This window comes from Carassius gibelio, chromosome B22, assembly GCF_023724105.1.
Source record: "Carassius gibelio isolate Cgi1373 ecotype wild population from Czech Republic chromosome B22, carGib1.2-hapl.c, whole genome shotgun sequence".
Taxonomy (NCBI): domain Eukaryota; kingdom Metazoa; phylum Chordata; class Actinopteri; order Cypriniformes; family Cyprinidae; genus Carassius; species Carassius gibelio.
Window position 1 is genome coordinate 9,335,396 of NC_068417.1, and position 25,598 is coordinate 9,360,993.

Below are 25,598 nucleotides of genomic sequence, written 5' to 3' on the forward strand. Positions count from 1 at the left end.
AAAACATTTTCTTACGACCTTACGTGAATTATTGAGACAAAAATGCATTATGAAGAAGAAAAGCACCTGCTATTAGTAGCATTGGTGCTATCGTTAGCATCAAGCTACATCTGACAATTTATGAAATTATTAGTACACTTTTACTAAAAACTCACTTTAAACCCCGATCGAGTGTTTATAATAACTTCCTTTAGCGATCAGGGGTGGAATTTGGTCGTTTACTGTTGTAAAAATATGTTATTTGTAGCCTTTTTCATCGCTGCACAAGTTAGCATTTCCGATGTACATTTTCAATTTTTTTTATAAAAACGCCCCAGATCTCAAGAAATTCTCATACCAAGCTTTACTATCGTAATCGCGGGTTTATTGTTCGGATATTTTGTGTGTACAGAGGTGTTTCAGTGTTGTTTTGGCCAGATAACTACCAGGAAGTGTGCAGGAAGCATGTGACACGATGGGGCGGTGTCCAGATATTACACTCTCATATTGACATTTGGGAAGGCCCAATCGGAGTCTGAGTCACACACAGCACGAGCTGCCGGCACAGCAAACACATACACAGGTCGCTGGGAGAGACTGTTTATCATCTGATCGCGTAAATCCGTGGAAAATGAATAGAAATGACGATTCTGTCTGAAGAAATATGAAGTAAACATCAGTAAATATATCCATATATCTCCGCAGATATGCATCTTTGGTCTATAAATCCTTATTGACGCTGTTCAGTGAGTCTATGTGAACACAAATAAACCGCTTTTGACGTGACTGAATATGAGTGAGTTGTGAATTTCTATTCAAAATGTGGCATAATACGGATTTATTATTTTGCACTCCTGACATAAATCACTAAATATCTGTCACTGCAACAATGTTTTATCAAAATATTGGTCAAATATCGAAGCTAGAGTCTTTAAACTTTCAATTGATGCATAGTTTGTCCAGATGAAGTAAGACAGTGATGTTTAATGTGCTGTGAAAGTGAAACAATAATAAACTGGGGCCGTCAGCGATGTTTGCACGTAAAGGGGTTAAACAAGATTTTGATGCACATCTTTCTTATTAAATCATTGTATTCCACCTCTTACTACACTTGATAGATACTTACTTAAAACACTTTGCTGTAAACCTATTCCGCATAATAATATTCATTAAAACTGTATGTTAATACGTAGGAGCTTGCTGCATGAATCTGTGAGTATGGTTTACAGGATTGCGAAAGCGTGCGCACAGATAATGAATTTGTGGGTACAGATTCTAAAACCGAGGGTACGGTTTACAAAATCTGAGCGCATGGATTGGAAATTCATGGGCATGGTTTGTTAATCCGTGGGCACGATTTGTTAAACCTAGGGAACAGTTTATGAATTAGTGAGTATGGTTTATGAACTGAGGGGACGGATTGCAAAACAGTCACCATGGAAGGATTTTTTTTCTCCTACAGGTGACGTGTGGAGCTCCGTACATTCGAACCAGAAAGATACAGCTAATTTTTGACTAGTTTGTGTCTTTATGTTCAACTAAAGTGAAATAATGAGCATATGTCCACTTTGAGAAACTCGTGTTGCTCTCGCCTTGACTGGCCATGACTGCCGCACATACTTTTTTTTTTTTTTATCAATTTTTTATTGTTTTGATGTCTTCAACTCACAAAATGATTAAGACAACATTCAGCCATTACAACAGCAAGGAAAAAAATCTCACAACAAAACATAACATTCAAAAAAAATAAAAATAAAAAAATAAAAAAATAAAAAAATTATAAATTATAAATTTTGAAAGAGCATGTAGAATTAAAACATGGATGAAAAATAAATAAATAAAAAATAAAAAAAAATAAAAAAATAATAAATAATCTCCTTAATTCAAGTCAGTAGACCTTTGAGCTTCTCCAAAGTTTGAGCCCAGAGTCTGATAGTGTCCTCTCTTGCACCATGAATGCGTGCAGTGGACAATTCGAGATATACCACATCTATAAATGTGAGAACCCAATGTTGTTTATTAAGAGAATGTGGAGGCTTCCATCTCGTTGCAACTAATTTCTTGGCAGCTGTTAAGCCAGCTAAAAACACCCGTTTCTGAATTTTGTTAAGTTTGATGTCAGAGAGCTCATTTAAGATTAAAACAGATGGAGACAAAGGGACAGACACATTTAATATAGTGGACAAATTATCTTTAACCATAATCCAAAAGTTAGCAACCCCAGGGCATTCCCAAATCATGTGATAAAAAGTACCAATTTCACTTGTGTGGCAGAGTGTACAATTAGGATCAGGTTTAAGTTTCATATTATAAAGTTTCCGTGGGGTCAGGTAAGTCCTATGAATAAAATTAAAATGGATTTGTTGATGATCTGGATTCCTAGAAGCAAGTGTAAAGGGTTAAAAGGGGTGTTCAAAGTTAGGCATAAGAGAAAAAAAAAAAAAAAAAAAAAAAAGGTAATTGAGTTAGTACATTTTGTTGTACAGCCATTTGTCGAAGAGGTGAACAATCTGGGAAAAGTAGACACCCATATATATATATATATATTTTTTTTGTGATAATGTTTACTAAATAGGTATGAAGAGGCCAATTTCATTGTATTGTACTTGTTACTATGGTGGGTTGATACTTATAGAGGTCACTAGATGGCGCTGAGCGCCGGGAGGAACTTAAAACCATTATGAGACAAATGCTGCAGAATAAATACTGCAGTTGAGCTGAACAGAAGCTAAAGTTTTCGTCTCATTGTTTCTATATACAGGTGGGTTAATGTTCCTCAAAATGGTATGCATGTAACTCAGTATAAGAGATAAGAGTGTTGTGAATCGGTAAGTGAGTACGTGCAATGTTTAGAGTTGAGTAGTTTTGCCATAATGTGTAAAATCATGATGTTCAGCTATACACTGCCATACTAAGCTAGCGGACCCGTTGTTATGAGTAACCAAATAAACAATAGAAACGCGAATGGTCTCGTTTTGTGTTGTTAACTGATCTGAAAATGCATTTAGTGCTAATGTGTGTATAACACATCATGTTAAATGTTTTTCCTTTGTTTAAACAGAGTAGTTGATTTTAAGAGTGATGCAAATGTAGTAATTTGTGTTGGTAAATTGACAGAACTAATGTTTATTACAAGAACCAAATGAGAATAAGAAAAAATGTTGTTGTTGAACTGGTCAATATACAATTCATGTTAAATGAAGCACAATGAAAAGTATGGACATTAATGTGTTTTATTTTACTGTGCTTCCGTTATTATTATTCTATTGTATATTTTGGTATTTTCTGAAGATATGGTGATATCTTACATACTTGAAAGTATTGTGAAATACCTGATGCTACAACAAGCATTTTGTTTATTATCTCAAGGAGTCAAATATTATTATTTTTTTCCTTTGTGGAAGGAGAATAAATACTGCAGTTGAGCTGAACAGAAGCTAAAGTTTTCGTCTCATTGTTTCTATATACAGGATTTAAAATCACAATCATCCCCCCTGACACTCACCAGGCCAGGGGGGCAACAATTTTGGGGGCTCGTCCGGGATTAGCGCCTTGTCCTGATGGCAGCTAATCACCAATAAATGAACCTGACATCAAGTTCCTGGACCAACGTGCTACACCAGCGATTCCTGAGGGGAAGAGATGTCTGCGCTACAAGAACTGCGTAGGGGAATCCAGAGGCAGCTTCATCAGCTGATCAGCTCCGCCAAGACAGATGTACTCCACAAGCTGGCAGCCTCCATCAAGGATGAGGTGGGGGAAGATCTACCAGGGGATGATGCAACGGAGGTGGAACTCTATGACTTCATTTTAAAAGGTAACGAGTTGGCAAGTCAAGAGGACCAAGGCATGACCCGCTTGCTAGTCTTCAACGATCTCATCACTGAACTGCAACAACCTCCAGCGGCTGCAGAAGAGCAACGTGAGTTACTGGCAGAGACTGAATCATTAGTGGCACCTTCAGTTGTGAATGTTAAGGCAGACAAATTATCAGTTGTAGCCAGCCAGGTAACTGATGTGATAAAGCTGACAGATGTTGCTGCTTTACTGCCTCGAAGAGAATTCAAGATATACAGTGGCCAGATTTCTGACTCAGATTCTGATGTTAGCTATAGCTCACTGTGTAGGCAGATTGATGAAGGGATATCTGAGAATTTCTCTGAGGCAGAAGTAATTCGTACTGTTCTAAAGATAATTAAGCCTGGTACTTTCAAAGACATGCTGACGACCAAAGTTGGGTTAACTGTAGCTGAGCTTAAACGTTTCCTCAGAGCACACTTACGAGACAAGAGTAGTGCAGAGCTATTTCAGGAGCTTAGCAATACCAAACAACAGGACAGAGAAAGCCCACAACAGTTCATGTACCGGTTAATGGGGCTTAAACAGAGAATATTGTTTGCTTCTCAGCAAGGTAGCTCAGAGTTTCAATATGACGACAAACTTGTCCATGGGGTATTTCTTCACTCGCTGTATCAGGGGATAAGTGAGAAATATGCACATGTAAGGCGAGACCTTAAACCCCTCCTTACCAATACAAGTATAACTGATGATTTCATCTTAGAGATAATGACAAGGTCAGTTAGTGAAGAGGTTGAGAGACAGGCACGCCTAGGTCAGACACACAAAACCAAAACAGACACAGTCAATGCCACACAACAACGGGAGAGACAACACGCAGTCCAGCCTCCAGCTGAAGTTCAAGCCAGCGTTCTTCAAACGCAAGCCGAAGTCCAGGCTAACCGCACAGCTATACACGAACTGACAGCACAGGTCTCGGCCTTAGCAAAAACTATAGAGAAGGCTCTCACCCCTACAGCCAGTACTCCAGTGCCGTCACAGGCCCATCCGTTAAGTACCGTGCAACCACCCAAGTCTGTCACAAGGGGAAAATGCAAGTCATGTTTAGCTCAAGGGACTGCAAACTGCAACCACTGTTTCAGGTGTGGCCAGGAAGGGCACAGAGCTGTGGGCTGCCTGTCAAAACATAAGCCAGCGGGAAATGTGATGGGGTCACTGGGGAGGGACCACCAGTGACCAAACAAGAGCCAGAGTCCCCTGCTTCCGTAACCAGCCAGGACTTCATAACTCCCACTCATTGTCCATCACTATCGAAGCACAGAGTAAGAAAAGGAAACCATTTAGCAAAACTGATAGGCAGAAAGTGCTTGCTAAACTGTACTCTCAACGGTGTGCAGATTGATGCACTACTAGATAGTGGAGCTCAGGTTACGATACTGGAAAAGTCTTGGCTAAAGGAACATTTACCTGACATTAGAATCCAGCCACTCACAGACCTACTACCAGATAATAGACTCAGAATCACAGCTGCTAATGGAACAGATGTACCTTTTGAAGGGTGGGCTGAAATATTGGTGGAAATCAAAAGTGTAAAACATGGTCAGGTAGCCATTAATGTACTCATGCTAGTGAGTCAGAGCTGTGTTAGTGGCCTGTTGCTAGGGTTCAGTGTGATAGAAGAAATTATTTTAGAGAGTCGGGAAGAGCCAGAAAGTGTCAGTCTTAGTGATTTGCTAGCAGAGGCATTAAAGCTCCATCGAGATACAGCTGAAACTATTGTGTCCGTAATTAGTGATACTCCAGCCAAAACAAAGCCGGCAAATGACACCATCAGAGTGGGGAAGAAAGGTCTTACAGTTCCAAGTAGCCAAATATGTGAACTGAAGTGTCGTGTCAGATCATGGCCACAGGGAGGAACAATGCTTTTTGAACCCAACTTAGAAAGTGTCTTACCGGAGGGATTACAACTATTTCCTGCATTAGTTGATGTGCCCGGTGGTGCCTCCAAAGCGGTGAAAATCTCCATCTGCAACTCCACCAAGCATGACATTTTTCTGCCACCAAGGACAGTCTTAGGCTGTATAGAAGAAATTGTTGTCAGCAAACCAGTCAATCTTTGTTCCCCGGCTAAGCAACCAGCAAAGTCGAAAAGTGATACATACACATGTGTCGCACAGGTTAGCCCAAGCAGCGGTGCCAGCAGCAGAACGAATAGCTCAGTAGAGTCTCACACACAAGAAAAGTGGCACCCCCCGGTCAAATTAGAACATCTTGATCAGCAGCAGCAGGAGATGGTGCGCCAGATGCTTTTCGAGGAGTCTGATGTGTTCGTAAAAGAAGAAGGAGGCATCGGTTGTATACCTGACTTACAGCTGAAAATTAATGTGGTAGACAACAACCCAGTTCAAAGATGCTATAACTCCATACCTAAACCCCTATATAAGGAGGTGAAAGAGTATGTGCACAATCTCCTAGACAGAGGTTGGATCCGCAAATCTGTGTCTTCATATTCGTCTCCAGTTGTTTGTGTGCGGAAAAAGGACCAGAGTCTGCGGCTGTGTGTAGACTTCAGAGGCCTGAACCAGAAGACCATTCCAGATCGTCATCCGTTGCCCCGAATCCAAGACCTGCTTGACAGTTTGGGGGGCAACACATGGTTCTCCATCCTGGATCAAGGCAGCGCGTACCACCAAGGATTTGTGAGCGAGGAATCCAGACACCTTACAGCCTTCAGTACACCCTGGGGGTTGTATGAATGGATACGGATACCATTTGGCTTGACGAACGCACCTGCAGCTTTCCAGAGGTGTATTGAGGGTGTGTTGGAAGGTATTCGAGATGAATGCTGTGCTCCATACCTAGACGATGTGCTGTGTTACTCAACGTCTTTTGAGGATCACATACATCACCTCAGACAAGTTCTCAGTCGCATGAGAGAACACGGCATCAAACTTAGATCAACCAAGTGTGAGTTGTTTAAAAGAGAGGTTCGTTACCTCGGCCGACTGGTGTCTGGGGAAGGAGTCAAGATTGATCCACAGGATTTGGCAGCAGTGATGGCACTCAAAGAAAAAGAGCCTCGCACAGTTGGAGATGTCAAGTCCCTGCTGGGGTTTCTGGGGTACTACCGCTCCTTTATCCAAGACTTCTCTCGACTTGCTAAGCCACTGTTTGAACTATTACAGAATCCACGGAAACAGACGGAAGTCACACCAAAAATCAGATAAACAAAAGTAAAGTTGGAGCTCAGAAAGTAGATAACGGACAACTCCCATCCAGAACCCCGATCACATGGAGAGCACAGCACAGGGAGGTAGTAGCCAAGCTAGTTGACATGTTGACGAATCCACCCATCTTAGCTTATCCAAACTTTAACCTTCCATTCATACTGCACACTGATGCGTCCAACGAAGGATTAGGAGCAGTGCTATATCAGCGGCAGGACAACAAGTTGCGGGTCATTGGGTATGGTTCCAGAACTCTTACACCTGCCGAGAGAAATTACCACCTCCACTCCGGAAAACTTGAGTTCTTGGCTCTCAAGTGGGCCATTTGTGACAAGTTTCGTGATTACTTGTATTATGCTCCAACATTCACAGTTTTCACGGATAATAACCCTTTGACATATGTCCTTAGCACTGCCAGACTAAATGCCGTTGGACACAGATGGGTTGGTGATCTGGCCGACTTTCACTTCGATATTAAGTACAGGCCAGGGAAGATCAACACTGACGCAGATACACTGTCAAGGTATCCTGTGAAACTTCAGGATGGCATGAAAGACCACACGGAGACCATGTCACCTGAGATTGTGTCTGCGGTATGGCAGCAAAGCCCTTCAAGAAGGTGACGTACCTTGGGTCGCAGCTTTGCAGCTGGAAGGTGGAAGTGCAGAGGTTGTGCCATCTGCGAGTATTTCCAGTGTTCCATCAGAAGACATCCAGGCAGCACAGCAAGAGGAATCCGCTATCTCAGAAGTTATTTCCCTAAAACTTCAAAACTGGATTCCCAACAAAATGGACAAAAGAAACATGAGGAAAGAGACAAGGAGACTGCTGTATGAATGGAATAAGTTAGAAGTGGATGACGGGATTCTCTATAGGCGGACTGAACAACACAGGCAGCTTGTCCTCCCTGAGAAGTGGAAACCTCTGGTGCTTAAGACCCTGCACAATGACATGGGCCATGTTGGTGCAGAGAAAGTATCTCATCTCGCCCGCGAGAGCTTTTATTGGCCAAATATGCAGCAGGAAATAGAGGACTATGTAAACAAAAGATGCAGCTGCATTAAACAGAAATGCCCAAATCTTCCACAGAGAGCGCCAATGGAACACATATCCACAAGCAGTCCATTTGAGTTAGTGTGCATCGACTATCTCCACCTGGAGCAAAGCCAAGGCTATGAATACATCCTGGTCCTCGTTGACCACTTCACGCGCTTTGCTCAAGCATACCCAACAAGGAACAAATCGGGAAAAACAGCAGCCGATAAGATATTTCAAGACTTCATCCCTCGCTATGGTTATCTGGAGAAGCTCCACCATGATCAGGGCAAGGAGTTTGAGAACAGTTTGTTCAACAGGTTACAGCAGCTGGCTGGTATTGGTCATTCAAGAACCACACCGTACCACCCACAAGGTAATTCTGTGGAGAGACTGAACCGCACACTTCTGCAGATGATGCGTACCCTGGAAGAGGAAAAAAAGAGTCAGTGGAAAGATCACCTGCCCCATGTCGTGCACGCCTACAACTGCACAAGGCATGAGGCCACCGGCTTTTCCCCATTCTTCCTCTTATTTGGTCGACCTCCACGCTTACCTGTTGACTTACTGTTCCCACCAAAGACAGAGTCTGAGTCATCTAATCGAGAGACATATGCACAGAAGTGGGCAAAGAGGATGCGTTCCGCATATGAAATTGCTGCAAACAACAGTGAAAAATCGTCAGCCAAAGGAAAGAGTCAGTATGACAGAGCAGTCAGGGGTGTTGTTCTTCAGCCAGGCGACCGAGTGCTGGTAAAAAACCTGTCAGAGAGAGGGGGGCCTGGGAAGTTGCGCGCTTACTGGGAGCAGACAGTACACCGTGTTGTGGAGAGAGTTGATAATGGACCAGTTTATAAGGTGCAACCTGAGAAGGGACCCAAAACCCTCAGTGTGTTACACAGGAACTTACTTTTGCCAGTGAACGAACTGCCACTAGAGGAAACACTTCCTGCACCATGTTCAAAAGGAAAAACAAAGTTAAAAAAAACAGAAACAAACCATTGCAGATACTCATGAAGAAAACACAGACAGCTCTGATGAGGAATACACTTACCAGCAGATTCCATGCTACAGGCTGGTGAGATCCCAACAGGCAGAGCATTATCAAGCAGTGCATCACCCTCAGACTGATCAGAGGCTAAGGGCTGAAGCTCCTGAGTTTCACTCTTCTGTCAGAGAAGGCATAGATACCCAGGAGCATGTTCAGAACACATCACACACACAGGACAGAGCTCTTGAGGACTTCAGAGTGGAGGATGAACATCAAGTGGAGGAAGAGCAACATGACAGGACGCAAGTGGGGGAGGATGAACACCAATTGGAGGTGGAGGTAGTCAGAAGATCCCAAAGGACAGCCAAGCCAAAGAAACTGTTCACCTATGGTACACTGGGACAGCCATCTTATCAGCAGCAGAATGCAGGGGTAAACTCATTACTGCCAAACTACCCTCCCCAAAGTAATCTCAATACTGTCCCTCTTCCGTACTTCACATATCCACACCCTTACTATTACAACTGCTTCACCCATGCATACTGACATATCACAGACTCACGTACATCTTAAGACATACAGTCAAATGTCAGGAGACATTAAAAAAACAGGGTGTGTAAAGGGTTAAAAGGGGTGTTCAAAGTTAGGCATAAGAGAAAAAAAATAAAAAAAAAATAAATAAAGGTAATTGAGTTAGTACATTTTGTTGTACAGCCATTTGTCGAAGAGGTGAACAATCTGGGAAAAGTAGACACCCATATATATATTTTTTTTTTTTGTGATAATGTTTACTAAATAGGTATGAAGAGGCCAATTTCATTGTATTGTACTTGTTACTATGGTGGGTTGATACTTATAGAGGTCACTAGATGGCGCTGAGCGCCGGGAGGAACTTAAAACCATTATGAGACAAATGCTGCAGAATAAATACTGCAGTTGAGCTGAACAGAAGCTAAAGTTTTCGTCTCATTGTTTCTATATACAGGTGGGTTAATGTTCCTCAAAATGGTATGCATGTAACTCAGTATAAGAGATAAGAGTGTTGTGAATCGGTAAGTGAGTACGTGCAATGTTTAGAGTTGAGTAGTTTTGCCATAATGTGTAAAATCATGATGTTCAGCTATACACTGCCATACTAAGCTAGCGGACCCGTTGTTATGAGTAACCAAGTAAACAATAGAAACGCGAATGGTCTCGTTTTGTGTTGTTAACTGATCTGAAAATGCATTTAGTGCTAATGTGTGTATAACACATCATGTTAAATGTTTTTCCTTTGTTTAAACAGAGTAGTTGATTTTAAGAGTGATGCAAATGTAGTAATTTGTGTTGGTAAATTGACGGAACTAATGTTTATTACAAGAACCAAATGAGAATAAGAAAAAATGTTGTTGTTGAACTGGTCAATATACAATTCATGTTAAATGAAGCACAATGAAAAGTATGGACATTAATGTGTTTTATTTTACTGTGCTTCCGTTATTATTATTCTATTGTATATTTTGGTATTTTCTGAAGATATGGTGATATCTTACATACTTGAAAGTATTGTGAAATACCTGATGCTACAACAAGCATTTTGTTTATTATCTCAAGGAGTCAAATATTATTATTTTTTTCCTTTGTGGAAGGAGAATAAATACTGCAGTTGAGCTGAACAGAAGCTAAAGTTTTCGTCTCATTGTTTCTATATACAGGATTTAAAATCACAATCATCCCCCCTGACACTCACCAGGCCAGGGGGGCAACACAAGCATTACCATAGCCCAGACATTGTTCCAATCAAAACCAGGGGAAAGGTCTGGAATATCTGCCCGCCAAGAAGAGTCTATTGTCAAAGGAGGATACATTTTTTCAAGAAAAAAAACATATAATTTAGAAACTAATCCTCTCGTTCCCTGGGTTTCACACAATATTTTCAGTAAAGGGTGGTCTTTAAGAGGAGCCATCCAAGGGACCCCATAGGCCTTCATGGCTGCCCTCAGCTGCAAGTAAAAAAAAAGGTGGATCTCTGCAGATTAAATTGAATAGAAAGCTCTTCAAAGGTGTAAAGGCCCTTGTCACCCATTATATCACCCAAGGAGTGAATCCCTTTGTCGTACCACTGTCGACACTGGCCAAACTTAATAGGGTGCTTACCAATGAGCAAACCATAGTTATTAAAGATAGGAGAGTAGGGATTCCAATTAGAGCTGATATCACATGCCTTTCCCGCTGTTCTCCATACTGAAAGAACGTGTGACACTAAAGGACCGAAACGAAGTTTACTTTTATTTATAGGGATATTAGCAAATAACACTTCGTCCAACTTTAGGGGAAGAACCAGATTCTCCTCCAGGGAACGCCAAGAGACATCAATTCCACCATCATACCAGCTGAACAAGGGACGTAATGTAAAAGCCCAGTGATACAACTTAAAGTTGGGGAGTGAGAGTCCACCAGCAAATCTATCTCGTTGCATTGTGGAAAGTTTAAGACGTGGTCGTTTGCCATTCCAGACAAATTTGGTGATTATGCTCTGTAACCTGTCCCAAAAACGGGACGGAGGAGGCAAGGGCAGCATGGAACTTACAAAGTTAATTCGAGGTAGTACATTCATTTTGATAATCGAGACACGTGATCTAAGAGAATTTGGAAGTGACAACCAATTGTCCAGGTTACAAGAAATTTTAGACAGAATACCCTCATAGTTGGTTTTAATTATATACTGCAATGAAGCACCAATCGTGATACCCAAATACTTAAATTGCTGAACCACTGGTATATCGGAGGGTAGAGCTGTGTTTCTCATTGCGTCATTCAGTGGAAGAAGTGCCGACTTTGGCCAGTTTATTTTATATCCAGAAATCTCGCCAAAGCAGCCAAAGATTGTTAAGATGTTACGTATGGACTGCAATGGGTTACCTAAATAAAGAAGGACATCGTCTGCGTACAACGAAATATGATGACTGGTTCCACATATTGTGATTTATCTATGCGTATGGTCTGTGCAAGTGGCTCAAGCGACAGTGCAAAAAGAAAAGGACTTAGAGGGCATCCCTGACGAGAGCCTCTGGCTATGTCAAACAACGAAGAACAAGTTCTACCTGTCAACACCATGGCTGTGGGATTTGCATACAACACTTTGATCATACGAATGTAAGAGGACCCCAAAGCCATAACCTTCAACACAGACCACAGATATGGCCATTCTAGACGATCAAAGGCTTTCATAGCATCTAGAGAAAGAACAGCAGCAGGAACAGTTGATGAAGAAGTGCCATATATTATATGGAGTAATCTTCTAACATTATCAGATGCCAACCTGGTTCTAATAAAACCAGTCTGGTCACAGTTAACAAGCTTAGTCATGACTGGCTGAAGCCTTCGTGCAAGCAATTTAGCATACATTTTTAGATCAGCATTTAGCAGAGACAAAGGCCTATAACTTGAGCAATCATTTGGGTCCTTGTCTTTTTTGAGCAAAAGTGAAATAACGGCAATATTCACATCTCTAGAAAAAGACCCTCTTTCAACAGCAGCTTGAATCATATCAAAAAGTAGAGGGCCCAAAGTGTCCCAAAAGGTTACGTAAAATTCAGGGGGAATTCCATCCAACCCAGGAGACTTACCGCTACGCATATCGGAAACAGCCTCCTTTAGCTCATCTAAGGTTATATGGGTATCTAATTTTAAAGAGTCTTCCTCAGATAGTTTAGGAAGCAGTATTTGTTTTAGAAAATTGCCACACGCATCCTGATTATGCAATACCTCCGAGCTGTATAATTCAGAGTAAAAGCTGCGAAAGGTATTATTAACCAGTGAGGGTTCATTAAGAATGTCACCATCTTTGGACTTGATTGCACTGATATCTGAAAAATGTTAATTTGACCGCAATCTAAGAGCGAGTAAACGGCTGGGTCTAGACCCATTAAAATAGTACAACTGCCGCGTCCTATGAATTAAAATTCTGCGCGCTGCTTCATAATAGCATTTATCTCTTTTTTCACAAGATTACATTGAAGCCTTACATCCTCATCATAACTTTGTTGTAAAAGGAGATCTAAAGCTGAGAGTTTAGACTCTAAACCGTGTAATCTAGATGAACGAGCTTTCCTTATGCTAGAAGCATAACATACAGTAAAGTTCCTAATAAACCCCTTGATAGCATCCCAGAATATGCGTGGGTCCTCGACTGAACCTTTATTTATATTGACAAAGTCTATTAGTTGACTTAAGAACTTGGATTTGAATGCTTCGTCTCGGAGAAGTGTGGTGTTGAAGCGCCATCTAGGGGCCCGAGCTGGATTAGAGCTAAACAAAACAGAAGCAATCACTGCCTTGTGGTCAGAAAATGCCACTGGCAATAAGCTAACATTAACAATGTTATGAAACAAGCCTCTAGAAGAAAAAATAAAGTCAATTCGCGAGAAAGATTTGTGTCTAGATGATAAATGTGTGAAGGCTTTAATATCAGGATTTAGTATACGCCAAAGATCCACCACCCCAGTATCATTGATCCAGGCGCGTAATGCATCAGAAGCATATTTTTGATCTAAATTTTCGGAGTTTCCTGACCTGTCCACTGAATAATCAACAACAGGATTAAAATCAGCGCCAATAATAAATTTAAAGTCAGAAAGCTCTAGAAATACCTTAGTTATCTGTTCATAAAATTCTTTTTCAAAATTATTAGGAGCATAAATTGAAACCAGTGCAACATCTCTATTTTCTATATTTACTTTCGCAACTGCTATTCTACCTTTGCTATCTGCCCAAGTATCCAACAGTTTAAGGCGCAGATTACGCTGACATATAATCGCTACCCCTTTGGACTTATTTGAAACTGAGGAGCAAGCAAGAACACGAAAAAAACGATTTGACATACGATCAGTATCCCTTTTAACCAGATGAGTCTCTTGTAAGAAGGCTATATTTATTCTCTTTTTCCGCAAAAAGTCCAAAGTAGAAATTCGTTTCACTGGATTATTCAGGCCCCGTACATTGAGGCTTAGAAAGTTTAAATTTACACCATCAGCCATTTAAGAAGCAAAAGAAAATTAGAAAATGTAGTAAACATGAGAAAGCAGACTATATATTGGAGAAAAAAACGGGAAGGAGAGGGGAATTTAAACTCTGGTCCAGGCTTAAATGAACAAGTATTAGAACAATATAAAAACAAAAACAGAACAAGGAGAAGATTGGGTGCACCCATGTCTATAACTCCTGTTGTACAAAATGAAAAACTAGGATCTATTAGTAATTCAAAAGCGCCGAGAAAAGAGAGAGAAAAAAACTTACGTTAATACGCCTGTTCAATATCCTAGCTAAAAAAAAAAAAAGAAAAAAACATTTTCGCGGTGAATAAGGGTTTATACATAAGAAAACTCTCCCATATATTTTACTGATCACCCATCATTAGCTTGAACATACATGGATCGTAAAGAAGAAAAAGAGAGATGTCTTTTGTAAAGATCGCGAACATTCATCGAAAGATAAGAGATCAGATATTACCGTCCATAAAAGCTTTGGCATCTTTCGGGTCTCTGAAAGATTTCTGTATGCCGTTCGCCTTGAAGACCAACACGGCTGGGAAATTCATTTGAAAGCGGATGCATTTCTTAATAAGTTCAGCGCAGATTGGGTTGAAGGCTCTCCTCGCGGCGCGAACTGTAGGTGAAATGTCAGGAGCGATACGAAGAAGTTGATCCTCGTATTGAAGCTGGTCTTTGTGTCTAGCTGCGGTCAGGATTGTAGCGACGTCTCTGGAGCCATGAATCTTGATAATAACAGGGCGAGGGCGGCCATCTGCAGGTGTAACAAGCCCTCGGTGTGCGCGGTCAATTGTGATAGATGGAACTGGCAGCTCAAGCAATTTTGGGATGAAGGATTCAAAAAAAATTATGGGATCACTTCCCTCAACAGACTCCTTGAGGTTTAGAATTCTGATATTGTCCCGCCTGGATCGACCCTCCAGATCTGTAACCTTCTCCATAAGTGCTGTGTTATGTTTCTCGATTGTAGCCAGTTTCACTTTAAGCGGAGCGATGTCATCTTCCAGGGCGGAGATACGCGTTTCTGTTTCAGCCTGGCGAGTCGCGAGGGAGTCGGTAACTGCAGCGACCTCATCGATGCGTTTGATGATACTATCAACTTTTGTGTCCAGCCCAGACTCCAGCTTAGTGAAAGAGTCATTCAACAGCTTTTGCGTTCGCCGACCTTCTTCTGCCACGACTTCGGCGATGTGTTTAAGCAAGCATCATGTGAAAAATCAAGAAACGAGCTCTCATGGCTAACTGCATGATCGCTGCTAGCACTAGCCTCGCTAGAATCAGAAACGTTACAATCTGCCGAAAAGCCTCGGGGATGGTCTAGCTTGTTTTGTCGGCTTGGGCGTGATGAACTAACAATGAAGCGATCAAATGATGAATTTAAGTATGATGGCTGGTGGAAAATAATTAAAATAGAAACGTAGACTGGGAGAGGTGAAAAACACGACCGATCACTCCGCCGCCATCTTGGGAACCCACTGCCGCACATACTTGAATAAACAGAAACACGCCCACAGTGCGTCTTCATGTTTACAGTGATTGGCATCCACCAATCATATAATGCGTTGCTGCTGCAAACAGGTTAGGCTGTAGGCTACACTTCAGCCAAAATTAATTAATTAAAAAAAGTAACAGACATTGCACCATGTGGTAAAGGTAACGAAGTTAATTTATTTAAAAAGTAATGCGTTACAGTATTACTGTCAAAAGTAACTGCATTACTAATAACGCGTTACTGCCCAACACTGCTGGTTAGTCTTTTAGAGTTAGCAGGTAGGTATTGACCTAGTTGCGAACGAGACCAGAAGGTGACTGTGTGTGTGTGACTTTTGAATGCTGGGTTGATTGCAGGTGGATGAGGAGGAGGTGAGTGTGATTAGTATTCAGGTGAGGGTGTGCGCTGTGATTGGGTGGTGTTGGAGCCTGGCGTGTCTGTGACAGGTACTTTACATGTAGAAACAGCTGTTTTTAGAATCGTATTCTTGTCCTGCGTACCTTTAATATGCTGAGATGTTTCTTTGCTTTTCAGTTTAGGGTTCTTTTTTGACGCATTTTCTTTTTTCTTTTTTTGTAATCTGTAACTGTCAAAGCCGCATCATTACTGGTTGTCTGGAGCTCAAGACAGACTTTTAAAAACATGTGATGAATTTTCTTACAATTTCTAGAACTTTTACCTTTCAAATTGTAACTAGTTTCATTCCAATCATGTCTTTCTCTTTTTAGTTTAATTATGCTGCATTCACGCCATATCGTATTTTCGAGATGACAACACGTGACGTTCTACTTTGAGCTGTTTGGAATTATGCTTTCTGTGTCTACACTATCAAGACCTAAACAGAGCCTGTGATGGTCAGGTACTACAACAGACATGTTACTGTAGCTCTCAGAGAACTCCCAGTTCACAAGTTGTGTTTAGGAATTCTACGGGGACGTGAACGCTTTCTACAAGTTGGAATCTTGTGATTATGTGAATTCTGATATGGCGTGAATGCACCTTTAAACATGACATAGGATCAGTGTTTTTAATCAGTCAATGTTTCAATCAGTTACATTGTTCGGCCAATCCTCATTGAGCTCATTAACGTGCTCATTAACGTGTAATGAGTGAGTACTTCTCTCATGGGCTGTATATGGAATCACCCTCATACCCTACATTAAGCCTAAAACAGTTCACTTGAAGGAGTGCATGAAAACGAGTGAGTGAATTTGGACACTGAGTGCACTGAAAGGACTGAGCTCTTTGTAAAAAGAATGGATGGATGGATGGATGATTCAGTTGCGGGTGCCATGTAATGATGAGACGTGGGAATTAATTCCGTGTGTGATTCTCACAGTGCATCATTTTTTTTCTCTAGCCACTGAAAGTGCAGCGGTTGCACACTCGTTTTTGCAGTGTATTTTGGGATTAAATGAGTGCACTAAAAATGGACAAATGAAATGGGTTAAAAAGACCAGCTAAAGTTGTGGATGCATTCCTGCTGTCAAGTCTAGCTATGGTTGTGTTTCAAGTTCACTTTTCATGTCTTTTATTTTGAAGTTTAGTCACAGTCTTGTTTCCTGTTTGTCCTGTTTCCTTTATAAGCTGTGTTTGCAATATATATATATATATATATATATATATATATATATATATATATATATATAGGGTAGGACATTTACAAAATATCTTCATGGAACATGATCTTTATTTAAAATCCTAATGATTTTTGGCATAAAGGAAAAAGTGCAAATTTTCACCCATACTATGTATTATTGGCTGTTGCTACAAATATACCCATGCAACTTATGACTGGTTTTGTAGTCTAGGGTGACATATGATCCTGTCATGTGCTTCCCTAATCTCGTGTCACGTTCTCATTGGTTCATTGCTTCCAGGCGTGTCTAATTTAGTCTTTAGTCTTTGTGTATAGTTAGGTATGTTTGACAAAGTATGGAGATCGATTGAAATCTAACTTGAAGCAGTGAATGCTGGTTAAAAATTTTGTCCGATTTGAGATGGCAAAGATGCCATGTCACTGTCATGTGTGGCATCAAAGATAGCGCTCTGAGAGCAGACTGGTGACTTAGCTGGCCACAGCTTCTCTATAGCGGCTGCAGGAGCATTGATGACAACACAGCTATTTGACGATAGACATGTCAACAATCACATGCTTTGGGTTTATTTGATAAATATCATTCACTTCATCTCTGATAATGTATGCACTGAATGAGCATCAGTACCTGGAGCAAGTGTCCGCATTGATCTGTCCATTTTCAACACACGCCTACCAGCTCTGTTCCCTATCACCTCTTTGGGTAAGTTTATTTTGTTCAAGTTTATGTTCATGTTTCTAGTCTGTGGTTCAAGTCAATCTTTGTTTATTTGGTGTTGGTTTCATGTTCACGTTAATAAACTGCACATGGGGTTCAGTTGCAGCTCTCCTAAGTGAACTTTGTGACAACTTGACAGTAGACAATTTCACAAAGGCATGGTCTCTGATCCAACTTTAATGACCAGGGGATTTTGGGACTGGAAACATGCTTAGGAACAGAAAAAGCACTGGATAAGCATGCTAGGTCAAAATATCTCACTACATGCATGATGCCGCTGATGGACAAAGAGTACAGAGTCAAGAAAAGTTTGGAGATATCTACACGGATCAACTCCAACGAAATCGCTTTTCCCTCTCAGGCATAATTGATTCAGTTTTATTTATGCAAATCAGCTGTAACTTAGATGAAACCAAGAAACATTTAGTAGCTTTTTGGATGGTGGCAGTGGACTAGTATTATCCCTCTTTGAGTATACTCTCACAAAAAGACCCTGAACCGAAAAATATGAAAAATAATTCCTGTAATGCAACTTACATTAGCCGAGAAATCCAGAATCAGGGAACTGAAAAAATGAGCACTTAAATTACAGAAGAATTAATCAGAGAAGTAGTAGATGCATTTTATACAGTTAAAGCTGATGGGACCAGAGACCCAACAGCAATGTAAAATGTCTGTATTGTTATTCGTTATGTTGATGACAACTTTGCAGTTAAGGATCACTTAAGTGTTATTCTAAGGTCTCTGGCAGATTTACAGTAGGTACAGAAAGTATTCAGACCGCCCTTACATTTTTCACTCTTTGTTGTATTGCAGCCATTTGCTAAAATCATTTAAGTTCATTGTTTTCCTCAATGTACACAAAGCACCCCGTATTGACAGAAAAACACAGAATTGTTGACATTTTTGCACATTTATTTAAGAAGAAAATATCACATGGTCCAAAGTATTCAGACCCTTTGCTGTGTCACTCATATATTTAACTCAGGTGCTGTCCATTTCTTCTGATCATCCTTGAGATGGTTCATACATCTTAATTTGAGTCCAGCTGTGTTTGATTATACTGATTGGACTTGATTAGGAAAGCCACACACCTGTCTATATAAGACCTTACAGCTCACAGTGCTTGTCAGAGCAAATGAGAATCATGAGGTCAAAGGAACTGTCTGAAGAATTCAGAAACAGAATTGTGGCAAGGCACAGATCTGGCCAATGTTACAAAAAAAATTTCACTGCACTTAAGGTTCCTAAGAGCACAGTGGCCTCCATAATCCTTAAATGGAAGATGTTTGTGACGACCAGAACCCTTCCTAGAGCTGTCTGTCCGGCCAAACTGAGCTATCAGGGGAAAAGAGCCTTGGTGAGAGAGGTAAAGAAGAACCCAAAGATCACTGTGGCTGAGCTCCAGAGATGCAGTCGGGAGATGGAAGAAAGCTGTAGAAAGTCAACCATCACTTCAGCCCTCCACCAGTCTGGGCTTTATGGCAGAGTGCCCCGACGGAAGCCTCTCCTCAGTGCAAGACACATGAAAGCCCACATGGAAGACTCCAAGATGGTGAGAAATAAGATTCTAACAAGACAATGACCCTGAGCACACAGCTAAAATAACGACTCCATGACTGTTCTTGAATGGCCCAGCCAGAGCCCTGACTCAAACCCAATTGAGCATCTCTGGAGAGACCTGAAAATGGATGTCCACCAACGTTTACCATCCAACCTGACAAAACTGGAGAGGATCTGCGAGGAGCAATGGCAGAGGATCTTCAAATCCAGGTGTGAAAAACTTGTTGCATCTTTCCCAAAAAGACTCATGGCTGTATTAGATCAAAATGGTGCTTCTACTAAATACTGAGCATAGGGTCTGAATACTTAGGACCAAGTGATATTTCAGTTTTTCTTTTTTAATTAATCTGCAAAAATGTCAACAATTCTGTGTTTTTCTGTCAATACCGGGTGCTGTGTGTAAATTAATGAGGAAAAAATTAACTTAAATTATTTTAATGGCTGCAATACAAAATATAATAATTTAAGGGGGTCTGAATACTTTCCGTACCCAAAGTATGTTTGTGATTGGTGGATGTACAATAGGTAATGATCGTGCTCATGGCACATACACTAGAGTTGAGGTTACAGGACTGGTGTGATCAGTGATCGAACCATTCATCAGCTCCATTGCAGTTATGGTACATAAGATACTAAATTCTTGACCTAGCAAACAAAACACTTCAAGCGGAATACACCATTAAATTGCGATCAGAAGAAGAGTTCAAAGAGCTTGGGAAAATTAGCTGCAATCCATTCCCAGACCAAACAAAAGACAATGCACGATAGGTTTGAACTCAGAATACAAACGGTATTCAGTGATATGCTGACATGTCCAACACCACTATACATTTTACTTTTTTTTTATTATTATACAGTATATCTATATACCTGTATGCACCTGCTGTGGTTATTTTCTGTGTCTTTAGTGGATTTCGTTGTGCACTGTATAGCAATGGTTTGCAGGATTGCTTGATTTTCTCATATAAACAGGGCATATAAATAACTTTGTCACCTGCAAACTGCATTTGCCCACCCTTAGAATTTTAATGTTCCCTTCAGTTCTGGCCTGTAACAGTGAATGTTGATCATCTCTGACTAATTTAACTTGTCATTTATTACATGTTACCAGAACACAAGCAACTGAAGCCATAAAACACATTTCAGACTCACCATCCAGACGCCAGAAACACAAACAGATCAAAACAATCCAAAACATCTTCAATGGTTTCAATCCACAAATCACAAGAAAAGACAGATTCTTCAAAACTGGTTCAGTAATAAAATGACAGATGAGCTGATATGAAGCTGGTCTGTAGTAAAGTGAAGTGAAACTCCACCAACATCTAAAATAACTGCTCATCTTTAAGTGTTAATTCACGTGACCATCTAGCACAGTTTTTTGGCTGTTTATTTCACACTCTGATCATTGTCACTTTGAGCTACAGTAGACTGCAGCTTCCTGTACATCAGTGGTGTTATTTTCAGTAGAAATAAACTGACCCATAATATGTGAAATATTTCTTAAAGTAAGAGTTTCAACTTGTCTTGAGATCCTGAGAGTGTTTGACTCTGCTCTCTCCTGTAACTGTCTTCAGCTCATTTGTTGTTCATTTCTCATCAAATGTCTCGATTGTTTCTCTTCTCAAACTGATTTCAGAGTTTCTCTGATGGCTTTTGGAGCAGGAACAGATCACCTGCTTAAGATGTTTGAAGAAAAGTGTTCTCTGATATCTTCCTATGATTAATATTCACCATCTACTGATTATGATGCAGATATGATGCTCTAAATGCTTACTTTTTTCAAACACTGCATTATTTCTACAGCTATTATTAGAGGGTGTGAGACAACTTGGAGGAAGTTTTTCAGTCATCATGGTCTGACCCTTATTACATTTACATACAGTATAGGCATTTAGTAGATGATCTTTTATGGTGAATAATAAATAAAATAAGTAGATTGAATAGAAAAAAACAAACAAACAAAGAATGTTAGCGTAGAGGGTCTTTTTTTACAGAGAAAAAAAGTTGAAAGAACAGAAAAACAATTGAGAATTATATGTTCGTGTAATGAATATTGTGTTAGAGGATCATTTAAAAAAACAGGAAACAAGTAGATAGAATATAAATAAAATAGAGAGTGCTAGTGTTAGAGGGCCAAGTATCGCAAGAAGAGATGTGCTTTTAGCTGCTTCTTGAAGATAGCTGCTTGAATCTAGTTGGGTAGGATACTCCAGCAGGAGGGAACAGTAATTGTAAAAGTCTGTGAAAGTGACTGTGATTTTATCATCAGACTGTAGCCCTCAGCTCATGTCTGCTCAGTTTCAACAGTTATGTGACACAAATGTCATTATACATGTGAATACAACAGCAAAATGAGCACATGCAAATGCTGAGATGATGTCACCATATTAAAAAGACTGTTTTAATAGACTGAAAACGCAGCATATTCAGATCTACTGAACACAAATCACCTGGACAAAAAGTCCTGCTGAGTTTCTTCTTCAACATGAAAATCAAGGGGAAGCTTAAATGATCTATCGGCCCCTCTGGAGGATGAAAACCCACTCGAATGGAAGCCCGTCCTGGTAGAAGACCCCTGCTCTAAATGCTTACTTTGCTTACGAGTGAACCCTGCATTAGTGAGACAAATATAACATGACACTGTTCAACAGTTTCTCACTTGCTTTAGTCAAGCTGCTAAAGAATGTAACTTCAGAGTTGATAAAGATAATCAGTTGCAAGATGGCATTTTGAGCAAATGTTTGCATATGAGGTGGGGAAATAAATAAATCTAGACCAGCTCCCAGTTAAAACACATCTAAGGAACAGAAAGGGGACTGGAAAACCATGCTAGGTCAAAAGAGCTCACTACATGCATGGCACAGTTGATAGACAAAGAGCACAGAGTCGAGAAAGGTTTGGAGATATCTATGCTCTTAAACATGGATCAACTTCAAGAAAATCTCTATTACACCTCAAGCATGATTGAGTTTCTCTGTGCAAATCAGCTGCTACTTAGAGGAACATAATAGTTCAGTAATAAAATGACAGATGAGCTGATATGAAGCTGCTCTGTATTAAAATGATGTGAAACTCCAATTTCATTTAAAAAAGCTGCTTATCTTTAAGTGTTAATGTGACCATCTAGCACTTTTTGGCTAATTAATTCACACTCTCAACATTGTCACTTTGAGCTCCATTAGGCGTTCAACTTCCTGTACATCAATGGTGTTGTTTTCAACAGAAAAAAAAAACTGCCCCATAACATGTGAAATATGTATTAAAGGTGTCATATTGGTGTAATGAAATGTGTTTATTTGGTTTAAGGTAAAACAACAACGACAACAACAACAAAAAACATTATTTTCCACATAATGTACTGTACATTATTGTTTCTCCTCTATGCCCGCCCTCTGAAACACATCGATTTTTACAAGGCTCATCGCTCTGAAAAGCGAGATGTGCTGTGATTGGCCAGCTCAAACACTGCATTAGTTCTTGCGGCTGCTATCAGAGTATGTGAGAGAGGTTTTTCAGTCTTTATGGTCTGACCCCTATCATCAGATAAGACTGTGGCCCTCAGTTAATGTCTGCTCACTTTTAACAGTTCAAATGTCATTCTACACTTGAAGACAACACCAAAATGGGCACAGCCAAATGTTGTGTTATGTGACCATATTGAAAGGCCTTTGAATCAATCAATCAATCAATCAATCAATCACCTTTATTTATATAGCGCTTTAAACAAAATACATTGCGTCAAAGCACGGAACAACATTCATTTGGAAAACAGTGTCTCAATAATGCAAAATGATAGTTAAAGGCAGTTCATCATTGAATTCAGTTCAGAATAACTATTGGCCCCCTGGAGGAAACCAAACCCCTCTAGTGTTTGAGAACCACTGCTCTAAATGCTTCCTTTGCTTATGAGTGAACAAAGTATTAGTGAGAAAACAACAACAACAACAACAAGACACTGTTCAAAAGTTTCTCTCTCACTTTAGTCAAGCTGCTAAACACTTTGACTTTAGAGTTTAGAAAGATACTCAGTTGTGATTATGCTGAGACCAGTTCCAAGTCCATCTCTAGATGAGCTCCTTCAAGATATGAATGACTCCACTGTGTTCAATAAACTTGATCTGAAATGGTTTTCCATCAACTGGAGCTCACAGCACAGTCCAGAGGAATCACAACATCTGCTGTACATAATGGCACATATCAATACAAGTGTGTGGTCATTCAGAGAACAAAATCAACATGAAGTCACAACAGCACTCACAGGTTTTGAGTGGAAAACATCTCTGTTTATTCTATTATTATTATTAATTGTATTATTCTTGCTACAAACCAAGCGACATGATTAGAGACCACATGCAGTCCATCGTAGGATAATAAAATCATAGTTGAGGAGAAGGACAAAGTTCTGGTAGAACAAGAAAAGACCAAAAAATTGACAACTCAATTGAACTTGAGTTTCAGACACTGTTGAGTCCAAAATGGGAAATATTGTCCACGATATAAAAGTACCACTTTTGTGTAGAAATACTTTAGTGTGAAAACAACTGACAACCAGCTGAACAGCAAAATCAGTCAGACAAACCTAGTCAGTGACAGAGGATCCTGATAACATGCAGATTCAGACTGAGACACCAGATGATGTTGTTGATCCACAGATGAAACACAGACACAATTCATATAGATATTTAAAGACTTTATCGTTGCTTGTGGAAACGGAGCGCCAATATGTTGCGTTTAGTTACTTCCCTGTGTTATCAGAGTATATTATAATGTCACCCAAAGCTTTATGCCATGCACTTCTGAAACTATTAAAATACACATATAATTAGTTTGCTCCAGGAGGTGCTAGACACAATAAATGTTATAAAACGTGGTGAGACTCTTGAACATCAGAGTGAAAGACTTCAGTGATAAAGACAAGCAAATACAAATGACAACTGGACAGCAGCAGTAAAATGACATTTGTGACTCTTTATTATTCAATTCGTTTTATGTAATGAGGGAAATATAAATATAACATTACAAACTGGATTTTTGAAAGTCTGACAATAAATGAAAGAGTGCAAGCAAAAATAATCATCAGTAGGGTATTTATTATGACAAAAACACTAGAAGAAAAAAAACACACTTGAAGAACCTTTAAAATTCAGCATTCTGCTTTAGATTTCAATCCTTCCTGAAAAGATGAAAATAAAAAAGGCATAAATATGAAAAAAAGTTTGTGAGAAATGGCATCATCAGTCATGTACCAGATCAAGAATTTGTGCTTGATCTTGTCCAGCTCTTCCGGATCTGATGTCATAAACCAGAATAATGACAGTAGCCACGCCCACCAGAGCAGAGAGGACCAATCGGATCACAGCTTCAGTAGAACCACAACAGTGTTCAGAGTCTGAGAAATAAAAACATCAAACTGAGATCATCTCCGTCAACAAATATTAATATCAGCACCAACATCAACTAATATCAGCTCTGCTGTACCTGAACATGGTTGACAGAGTTTGCTGATGTCCAGATGTGTGGTCTGGTTTGTGATGGGATTGTTGATCACACAGCTGTAGCTGTTTTTCTCCTGATATTCCACCTCCAGAGGTAGAGAGAGACTGATGCTGAGATCAGACACACTGATGCTGGACAATAAACTGTTTCCTTTGTACCAGGAGAGAGTCACATGACTCACATTCGCCACTGAACACAACAATGAACAATTCTGCTGTGATGATGATGATGATGATGAACATTGTGAATCGTTTCTGCTGATGACAGGAACAGGCAGACGAGCTGAAAACATGAGAGAATAAAGAGAAATTAAGATGAAGATGTTCAAGCAAACAAAGAAGAAATATTGAGAGTAACCAAGACTGATCAAAATTAGAGCTTTTAACAATAATCTGAAATACAGCAGAGGTTTAAACATAAACTTAGATGCCTTAGAAAAAAAGGACTAAATAAAATACAATTAAACAAAATATCTAAAGATATTTGTTTACTTCATATTTAAAGCAGTAATAAATAAAACAGGTGAAACTGAAATTTAACACAGTAGACAGAAAGAAAATAAGAAGGCCTGCTGAAAGTGTTAATCTCTAATTTATAACATCCAGCATGTTGAGTTGTGATGTTCATGATGGTCAGAGATCCAGTTTGATAATCCAGCTCCAGTCTGTC

The 25,598-nt window shown here is 40.0% G+C and overlaps 2 protein-coding genes across 3 annotated transcripts in view; both read right to left on the bottom strand.

Annotated features, from left to right (window-relative positions):
- The window catches only part of LOC127987318 (uncharacterized), a 140,328-nt gene that overhangs the window by 114,282 nt on the left and 448 nt on the right, over nucleotides 1-25,598 (bottom strand). The window lies entirely within an intron of this gene.
- The window catches only part of LOC127987326 (uncharacterized), a 256,216-nt gene that overhangs the window by 81,527 nt on the left and 149,091 nt on the right, over nucleotides 1-25,598 (bottom strand). The window contains exon 1 of one of the 2 annotated variants that reach the window (XM_052589613.1): nucleotides 20,583-20,616. The exons of the other annotated variant lie outside the window; for it this stretch is intronic. The gene's annotated coding sequence lies outside the window, so the exon portion shown is untranslated. Of the gene's footprint in view, nucleotides 1-20,582; nucleotides 20,617-25,598 lie in introns of those variants that run through there. 2 annotated transcript variants of the gene reach the window in all.